At 46.3% G+C, this 10239-nt stretch overlaps 1 pseudogene across 1 annotated transcript; it reads right to left on the bottom strand.

The window, feature by feature from the left end:
• Window positions 1-1735: 1735 nt before the first annotated feature.
• LOC311155487 (pre-mRNA-splicing factor SPF27-like) lies at window positions 1736-5057 on the bottom strand (annotated as a pseudogene). Its single transcript has 3 exons — window positions 4895-5057; window positions 2204-2740; window positions 1736-1884 (listed from the first exon to the last, which is right to left on the bottom strand). The product of its transcript is annotated as a pre-mRNA-splicing factor SPF27-like (transcript).
• Between the last annotated feature and the right edge of the window lie 5182 nt (window positions 5058-10239).

Genomic DNA, 10239 nt, shown 5'->3' on the forward strand with positions numbered 1-10239 from the left:
TGTTACAAATTCCCAGTTATTCTCACCTTAACCCTTACCAGAATCCTTAACAGCTGCCTCAGACACAGTATAGTGCAAATACTTCACTCTAAACAAGGTCAAACCTTTATACAAAATTCAGCAATGGCCTTTGCTCTGTATCAATGGGTGCTCCAGAAAGATTTACATCTTCTGAGCACTACCTCAAACCTGCCTCATCAGTTGTGCTTCACCCAAAGTTCAGCTCTGATCCCAGCTGTAATCTTGAGTCAGAAACCTCTGCCTGCCCAGCAGGGAGCTCCTGCCAGAGTCAACACTCAAGTCCCTGGAATGGCTGGCAATACACCCAGCTTGCTGGTCACTGAGTCTCCACTCTCTGCCCCATGTTTAATGTTGGCCTCACCACAACCTCATACTTAAATCCTTCCTAATTGTGTTAGGGTGACAAAACACCAGAGCAAACCCAGGTTGGCACCAGCCTAACTCAAGTTCATCGTGCCCTCATAGCTCATTCATGTATCCCATCCCAATTTATGGCCCCTTTTTTTCTGACACAATTTTAACAGTAAGTAGGTGGTTGACTGATTCCACCATATCCTCTGCAGAGTACAGGGTACCCAAATTTTGTTATTCAAAATCAGTTCAGGAAGATTTGGGATGTTTTTCAGCAAAAAATTGCAGAGAACCACATATGGTTTTAATGTCAGACCTCCTGCACTTTGGTACGCTCAAGAAGCAAAATGATTTCTCAGAATAAAGCAGGGAAACCTGGCTGCTTCTCAGCTCTATGCTGCTGCCAGCCCCAAACCCCTGCAAAGGTACTGTGTACCTCGTGGCAGTGAGCTGGAACAGCAACTTGGAGCATTTGGGAATAAGGAGAACTGATTCCATGGTCCACTGCAGTCTTTCTGAGTGAGCTCTCAGAGGAGGTCCCATCACAAGATGATTCCAGGTTTTCATAACACTGACTTTTGGAAGGGAAGAGTATACTGACCTAGTGCAGTAGTTTAGTTTTCCCTTACATCAAACTGACTCACACTGCTCTGATACCAGCTCACAATTCTCTCTTAATTGGGAAAATCACTAGGATAGTACTCACTGCCAGAATTCTGGGTCATAAAGTCATTCTCTGACTCAGAAGAAGGTTTACAACAGCTGTGGCAGTGATATGTACTGCAGGTGAGTCATGTTGAACTGTCATAGACAGGTAGAAGAATTACAAAAGAAAGGCCTTATGAAATCAGGCCTCTCTCTGCTAAAATTGCCAAAGCTGGCCTGTCATTTCTTCTAAGTGCAGCTAACAAGCCATTTGTGAGTTCCTATGTGAAGCTATTTTGAGAATGAGAACTTCATTTTACACAACAATCTATTCTGAGGGTGAAAAACAAACGCACCTGTGTAAACAATACTCATTGTCCCATGAGAACTCACAAAGGAAAAATGTAAGCATATCTAGAAAGAGAAAATTTGATGGCCATACACAATAGCCCTTGCTGACCAATGAGCTGAGTTTCACTGTATTGCTGACCAATTAGGTTTAGCACAGTGCCTTCTGATATTTGCTACAAATATGAGCTTTGTGAATAAAGAATTGGCTTTCTGCATGAAGAAAATGGATTCGCGGCTGATTTATTCCGACACGTAGAAAAGAAACTATGTAAATACCCTTTTACCGCCTCACACAACTCCAGCTAGAGGTGTCTACAGACACAGCATCTCCAAAGCGTCTGTTTTGTAGTTTTAAACACGTGCTGCTCTAACACAAGTCAGGATTAAGCCACTGAAAGTCTTGCTGGATACTCTCCTTGTTTGCTTCCCCATGCTGCTGCTTAATTTGTGAAATTTCATTTTCCAGCTACATTCAATCTCATAATTTTTACTGACAAGAGAGACCCATGCAGATTCCTGTAGGGGGATACAGCATGGGTAAATGAAGGTGGTATAGAAGGTAATCTTATCCCCCAATGAGTTGCAGCTGGACCAATTACTAAAGATTAGAAGCAGGCCTGCTCTTAACAGGCCACACCTGTAACCAATAAGAACAAATGGTATAAAAGAGTGGATTGGTGGGATCTAGGAGAAAGAGGAGTCAGATGACTGCTGTGAGGACTGGGATGTGCATAGATGAGCTGCTTGTGAGAAACATCATGGAGGTATGAAACTCTGGCAATACAAAATTCTTGCACTGTAATGATGTTAGAACTTGTGCTAAGATTACTGACTCCATCTCTTGCAGCTTAGCCCTAGCTGTGAACTGCATGTTTTTCCTCTGTCAGTTCAGGTCTTGAATGCTTTTCCTCAATTTCTGAAGCTCTTTCTGGGCTTGTTCTATCATATGAACTAGGTGCTCATTGTACAACATCCAGGTGTTGCAGCCATGCTAGAACCTGAGTTCCAGGTTCTTGATGCGGATGATGGCCTGGTGCTCCAGCTGTGCCATGGAATTGTTCACACAGTCCTGCTGTGCTGTGATGTTGTTCTTCTGCCTGGAGGATGGGGTGGGCAGCTCGTACCCCTTCATACTGAGTAGTTCCAGGGGCTGCCAGGCGCTCAAACTCATTCTGCTTGGTCTTGAAGGCTCTGTAGTTGTGCGTGGGCAGGTAGCCGAGGTAGTTCTTGGTTGGCCAGTGCTGCTGTATTTCCTCCTCCACCAGCACCACAGCCACTTGCCACACACCTGGTGCCTCGTAGTCCTGGCTGAAGCAGGGCAGTGCATCCACCACCACATCCCTGGCCACCAGCCCCGGGCCTGACACCTTGGCTGTGCGCACTCACGTCTCACCCAGCAGGACTGCTTCCCTGTGAGCCTGCGGCTCTTCTCTCCTCCCAAGATTATTTGCAGCAATTAACTTTAAGTACTTAACTAAGTCCTATAGCCTTGAATTTAATCTGCAGCAGCTCTTTAAAGTTTAGAAATCATTTGCTCATAAAAAAAATTCTACTGCTGAAACAAAGTCAGAATACAACTTGACACCCTGTGGGTCAGGGTGTTGGTAGCAGTCCAAATAAATGGTGGCTGCAGCCCTCCTGCAGTGATCCTCTAGAAGGGTGTAGCTTTTCTCTGAAGGTCCAGTGATGGCGTAGAAGAGTCTGGTTTTCCTTTGGGAACCCAGTGGAAAAAAAGCTCCCTGGTGTTCCAAATCTCATATTATATCCAGGTAGGAATGCTTGGCTCCTACCCCTGGGCAGAGCATCTCACAATGGGATGATGTAATTTTACCAGTCATGCAGTGAGATTCAATGGCCCATTTACAGCAGATATCTCCTGGAGGGAGGATGGGTTGCTGAGGAGATAAAGAACACTGCCCCACCTGGTTTTAACAGATGGTGATAGAATATGTCCTTCTGGTTACATCATGCACTGGAATCTAAGACAGTTAAACATTACTTTTCTACATTGTAAGATAGATAGTTGTTTTCTTTTAAGATATGACTCTGACTAAAACAGCTGTGATGAAACACTGATAAACAACTGTTTGTGAGTAAAGAAGATACAGTGTGTTCACCCTTGATTTTGGTGAAGATTTTATTGCTCCTTACAATCGCTGCTCTTTTATCTTCCATAGATAACACAGAAGAGTCAGTTATGATTCTACATTATGTCTGTTACTGATTGTAAGCTGTTTTAGTTTTCCTTTGTTTCATTTTGCTGTCATAGGTACATGGCTGTCTAGAAAGGTGTTATCTCAATTTGCTCCAGATGGTAACCGCTGATAGATTGATTATATGATGTGAATTTACTGATTTTGTAATAGGTATTATTCATAAGATGTTATTACTGTATTTATAGCCAGCTTCTTCTATGCTTTAATGTCTCTTTGTGTTATTACCTAAAAGACATGGGCACTTTCAGGATCCCTTTTTCTTCTGTAGCTGCTTATGCATCTCTTAGACCAAATATGTAAATGATTGCACTGCCTTATCTTATAATGATACATTCACTGTTCTGTAACAAAAGATTTGACAATGCTTTATTGTCCACTCAGTTTTCAGGAACATAAAATTTAAAAAATTAAGTTCCTTAGACACTTCTCTCCACAGAAATCAAAAGCAGCTTTTTTTAAAATTCAGAGGCTAAAATTTTAGCTGATATAAATTTTCTGGCAGGCATTAAATTTGTGGAGGCATACTGGTTTAAAACAGCTCAGAATGTGATTCTAGATTAATGGGACAAACCCCCATGTTTATCGATTATGTAACTGCAAATGCAGATATGTCTCAAGTGCAGCATGCAATGTATGTACCAGCATATAACAAAATTTTCCATGCATATTCAGTAGTAGAAAATGTTCTTTTCAATTTAAATTGCATGACAATTAAAGAAATAAATACTTCTGCATGTTTAAATAAAGAATTCCGGTGAATAAAGTCAAGAAAATACGTAAAATATTAGTTAAAGGAATTACTGATTTTCAGTGGATGGATAGAGAGGTAACCACTCACTCTGTAGGCCACCACCTGAACATTTAATCCTTTGTGCAGTAACACTACTAAAATGAACACCACAAACCAAACTTTAAAATTGTCATGCCAAAGCACTGGGACAACCTCTGGTCTCCTGCCCGATGCTGTAAAGTGTGTGCTTAAAAAGTCACAAGCATTTTTGGGACAACTGATCTGAGGGGGAAAAAAGGATTAGAAGGACTACCCCCCAGTACCAACTAATCACTAGGAAAATCAAGTGGGCTTTAAAAGAATTCAGATTGTTTCCTCCCTCCTATTACTTCTGGACAACAGTATTAGTTCAGGTATTAGGTGCTGGGTTTTTATGAGTACAAAATTAATTGCCTTTGGTAGAGCAAAGTGGGTTTATAGATGAGGAACTAACCAGTTGCTGAGACATCTCTAAGGCTACAGTGGTGTCTCTGGCTCGAGAGGGCATCAACCTTCCACCTTCTGCCCCGTGGGAACAAACCCAGCAGAGGCATGGCAATGTCTTTGAGCCCTCTCTGAGCAGAGATGCCGGGGGGCTGCCCACAGCCGAGCCCGCCGCCCCCGGGCATCACTGCGGCAGCGGCCGCGGCGCTCCCGGGGGCCGGGCCGTCTGCTCCCGCTCGCTGCCGGGCTGTTTCATTCATGCTTTCTCCTTCGCCATCTCTCTCTCCGACTGAGGGGAAACGGGAGCGCGCGTGGGCGGCCGCTGGAAGGCTCCCTGTCAGTCAAGCGGCCGAGCTGAAAAGAAGGCGAGCGAGGGAGAAGGAGGCAGAACAGCTTTCCCGGGGGAGGGGGCGGCTGTTGTCGGCTGCCAGCCTCGCAGCCCTTCTCTGGGGCATCTGCAGAGACGGGGTGCGGGGAAGGTGGGAGCGGTGTTGCACCAAAAAGACCTTCCCGCCGGGGGGAAAGCAGCTCTTTCCTGCCGCTCGTCACCTGTTCCCCCCCTCCCCACACACGTACCCAGCGGCTACGGGGCGGGGGGCGGCAGCCGCCAGATCTGGCGAGCACCGGGCCCAGGGTCCGTACCCCCGGCTCTGAGGGGGCTGCCCGTGCGTGTCTGTCGGGGCAGCGGAGGCTGGCGAGCCCCTGAGGTGTCGGTGGTGGGGTGTACGTGGGGCAGCGTGTCCCTCAGCTCTCCGCAGGACCGGGGAACTTCCCCGGGCTTGAGGGGCGCTCCATAGTGCCGGCACCAACCGCAGTGCGAAGAAGCTTTCGAGGGGAGGCTCGGGGCAAGTTGCACGCTTTCGGGCGGGGGGGCGGCCCCGCGGCGGGCTGAGGTGGGCTGGCGCTCGGTACCGGCAGGGGAGGGGAGCGGGCGGCTGCCGACGGCGGGAGAGGGGCTCTGGTGCAGCGGGGCCGGGGGCTCGGCGGGGGAGAGCCCGCTGCCCCCACCGTGCCGCAGCGCTGCCTTTGTGCTCCCTCCGCACCTGAGCGCCGGGCTGGGAGGGACGGCGCAGGTGGAGGCGGGCACGGCAGCAGCTGCGGCGCATCCCCGGAGCCGGGGCGGGGAGGTAAGGCGAGGCTGTGCCGTGCTGCGGCGGCAGCTCCCGGGGCTGCGGGGGGCGGCTGCACGCCGGGGGCTGTGCCTCCGGCCGGCGGCGGGGGCGGCGGGCAGGGCACGTTCCTCGCTCGGCTTTTCCTGCAGCCGTTTCCCGCTTCGTCCTGCTGCACGCAGAGAGATGCAACAGCGGCAGCCCGGTCCCCTGGGGAAGGACGGGGCTTGGAGGTGGGCGAGTGGCATCAGCCCTGCCGGTGCGCGGTGAGGCTGCCGGGCGAGGGGCTGGGGCCGGGGGAGGCAGGTGGCGGCGCCTTGCCGCTCCCGCGGTGTCCGCGCAGCCGCCCGCGGAGCGCTGAGGCGGCCCAGCCCGGCTCCTCCGGTGCCGCTCGCAGCCCCGGGCCGTCCGCTCCGCGGCCGCAGGGCCCGGGCACGGCGGCGGCCCGCACAAGGCTGGGTTTTTTCCCCCGCCACACAACGCTGAGATACGCGGAGCAGATGGCGGTGTATGCGCCTAGCGGATCTCGCTTGGGGAGGGCTTGGGGATTTGGGGGAGGCTTCTTTGGAACCGGCACGGCCGGTAGTTAACTACCGGCTGCAGTTAAAATTTTAGCAGCAGCAGCAACAGCTTTGCGATGCTTTCCGGGAATGCTGCTGCCTGGGGGCCGATGTTCCAGGCGGCCCGCGGTACGGGCCATCTCTCTCCTAGATGGCAGTGCTGAGAGCAGGATAGCTGCCGGTGTAGGCAATAAAGTGCTGGGAGCCTGGAGTCCTGTGCAGCTGGATTTTGGGAGAGTTACGGGTGGAACGGAACAGCATTCACGTGTACCCTGTGAACTAATTTGCAATTATGACAATTTTTTCCTTCAAACTTTACATACGGCTATCTTGTTATGCAATTACGTTTTGGTGAGGCTGGGATTGTTACATTATGTGAGAAAGGAAAAACAAATGTAGTAGACTAAGCCTTTTGTATTGCAGTGTTATTTACAAAGTTGTCGAGGTTTGGATTCAGTTCCTCTGGCTGCCACCTGGTTGGCAACGATTTACAGCTGATGGTCAGGTTCTGTGTTTGTGTTAGAGCAACAAATCACAGATTCAGAAGAAATGTGTCTGCATTACCCTCTCTTTTTTTTTTTTGTTTACTTCCAATATGTTGCATATACTGAGGAAGCAATTTGTTTTTTGATCACAATGCTTTGTTAGTCAATTTGAGATAATGCTTCCTTGTTGTATAAATTGTGCAGTTAATCAGGTTCAAATCTCAGACAGACCCAGAGCTCATGTTGATTTCAGCACAAGTTGTGTGGTGCATGATGACAAGGGTGCTGAATTTTACTGTGCGGGATAGCTGAAGGAAATTTTCTCACTGCTTGCTCTACTTCCAGTTTGTTTGTTTGGAGTAGCAGAATGTAGTGATTTTTCTAATGTTCTCATTGATATATTTGAGTTAGTGTTGTACATCTGAAGCCTAGGAGAGTTCAGGGCCTCAACATGTGCCCATTGAGAGAGAAAATTTAGCCAGTTGACTTAAATGTGGATGAAATGGACATGAGAACTCTTACTCTACATGTGCATATAACAAGTCCAAACGTTCTCAGTAGGTATGTGCAAAAAGGTAAGCACATCACGTCTGGTTGTTTTATTCCTTTTGTTATAATTGAATAGGCATTATTCTCTGTAGGATTGCGTCATTGGTTTGTTAGGTTTTTTACTTCTTATTTAGCAGTATTATGGTTTGAGAGCTTTAAAATGTTTGTCACTCCACTGCAGAAAGAGTTGCCAACTGGATGTCATGCATGTAAAACTAGAACAAGAGCCTTTAAATAGCAAAACCATCAATTTAGTAACAATTTAGTGTGATAAATGGCAGAATGCACAAAAAGAATGCAAATCTGAACAATTATAGCATGCATCTTTTGGTATTAATATTGATTAAGTACAAAGCACAAAAGGCAAATAAACCCATACAGCTTTTAAGTGCCTAAACTGGTTTGAAATGGAAGAGGTCTTTTCTGTTATGTGTTTTATTTTTCCTGTTACATGGCTTATGCTTTAAAACACAAGCATGGGTGGGGGAAAGATCAGAGAAGTTTTTACAAGTATTTCTTTTGTTTTCTGGATCTCAGAATTCTATTGTGTAGCAGGATGCTTTCCAGTTTCTGCTTTCTCAGTATCTGGAAAGGCAGATGTTGCTGCAGCAGGAGCAATTATACTGATTTGCAGCACAGTAAGAAAAAAAAAATCTGATCTCTCTGCCTTTGTCTAAAAAGGTCAGCCATGGTTTGGGCTTGTCAACAGAAGAGATGAGACAGGGAAGTTAAGTTTGTTCAACAAAGGGAGTGAAGTAATGTACAATTAGGAAATTTCTATTTCAGGAATAAAATGAGTAAATATCCCTAACAAACTGCACTGAAGAATTTCACTTGCTTGGCTTTCCCTCACAATTACCCACAAGCCAACCCTTTCTGAAAGGCAGGGAGTTTTGCTGGGTTTGGTTGGCTGATCACTCTCTCCTGTGCAATGTTGAGTCCAAAGGCAGAAGAGGCAGTGGAGACTAGGGCGTGTAGGCTTTTGTAGAAGAGCCTTTCTGACTTGTAGCCTTTCAAGAGGTGCATGATAGAATCCCATAACTGAGAATTTTGCTCTCACAGTTCTTTTTCAGTTCCCTCCTTACCCTGTGTACGCCACAGGAGCGTGTGACTGATGTGACCCAAGATTCAACCTACGATAGGGCCAGCTTCTTGGTTTAAACTGATGCTTAGAGACTTTATCTCGAGATTTTAGAGATAATGTGCTTCTACTTTAGAGAATATTTGGGGCTTCCTTGCAAAGAGAACATGCAAATAAAATTTAAGAACTGGAGGACTGATTTGCACTAAAGCATCTTTAGCAGAATAAGGCCAGCAGAGTATGTGTGTGCTGTATGTACCCATGCTACCACAGAGAGAGCAAGCTATGATAGTCAAGAAAGGCAAGGGTTTTGAACATCTCTGGAATGTCACATTATTTTTTATTGTATATGATGGACCTCATGTTCTTTTCAGACTCCTCTCTTAATTCTACCCAGAATTAAGACTGTCGTGATTCTACCCAGAACCACTGTCCTGTGATTTTGAGCAACTTTAAAGAGTCAGTATGGTGATAATTCACATCTTAGAAATCAGATTCAAGCTCCTGTGTTCTAAGAGTCCTGATCTGTGACCAGCTAGAATGCCAGTAAGTAGTATGTTACTGGTTTGTGTCTGTTTTACTTAGTCCTTCCTTGTTTAGTGACCTGCTGCATGTAACCTGACTGCCAACCTCTTTGGGGCAGGAGCAGCCTCTCCCAAGAGTAGGGAACTTCCCTGAGAGTAAGAACTTCCCTAAGTTTCAGTAGGGCTCAGATCCTTGTTTGCAGCTCTAGGAGATGGATGTAATAGAAAGTATCAGTCTGGTAACCTTGCTTTAAGGTCATGAGTAGCTGCCAAAAATATTTAGTATTTTTAGGAGTTGGATCTCTAGCATAAAAATTTTATTTCTTGTTTACTTTGCAATTCAGTATCATATTTAGTTTCATTCTGTGTTTTGCTTCTGTGTGTATGGGTATAAAAGCAAGATAGTGCAACTTTGGTTTTTTTAATATCAATTCTGTCCTGTGGACACAACTGCATGTGCTAACAGCAGCTCATTTTTGACACAAACTCGCCCTTCAGGTATGAGCAGCTTGCTTAAGTTAAAGGGAGATTGTGACCTGCCTTATCTATCATCAGATAAATAACTTTTGTTTTTACAGTATATAATAAAGCTACTTAGACCATCTTTTAGAAAAGTATTAAATATGCGAGGCCAGGCTCAAACAGCAGTGAGTGCCAGCAAGAGTGAAAACTACATGTAATATGTTTTATGTACATGCATTTGTTTAGGATGATGACTGTCTTTGCAATCCTGCATGTACAAACTTGTCACCTCCAGATGGGCCAGAGTTCCAGGCAGATTTTGAAAGCTTCAGTAAGAAGTTAGCAGTCACTGCAGCGTGCAGAGCCTGCTCCTTGCAAGTTTTGCCCACTGCCACACCCACAGCTATCATCATCATCTAAACTGATGTCTGTGTGGATGCACTGCTTCATCAAACTGCATAAGCTATGACACAGCTAGTCTTGATTACACAGCTTTTTAAAAATCATTCCAATGTTGTAGTCTGTGTACAGCTAGAAATTGTTCTGCCCCTTGATTATCTGCAGATCAGGTTTCATTAGAAGTGCTGATGAGCACCCAGGACTCTGAAGGCAGCAGTTTTGTGCAAGATAAGAATGTTCCTTAAAGAAGCTGATGGGGAATAAAGTTCCTAG

Source organism: Fringilla coelebs, assembly GCF_963513975.1.
Source record: "Fringilla coelebs genome assembly, chromosome: 6".
NCBI classification, from domain to species: Eukaryota; Metazoa; Chordata; class Aves; order Passeriformes; family Fringillidae; genus Fringilla; species Fringilla coelebs.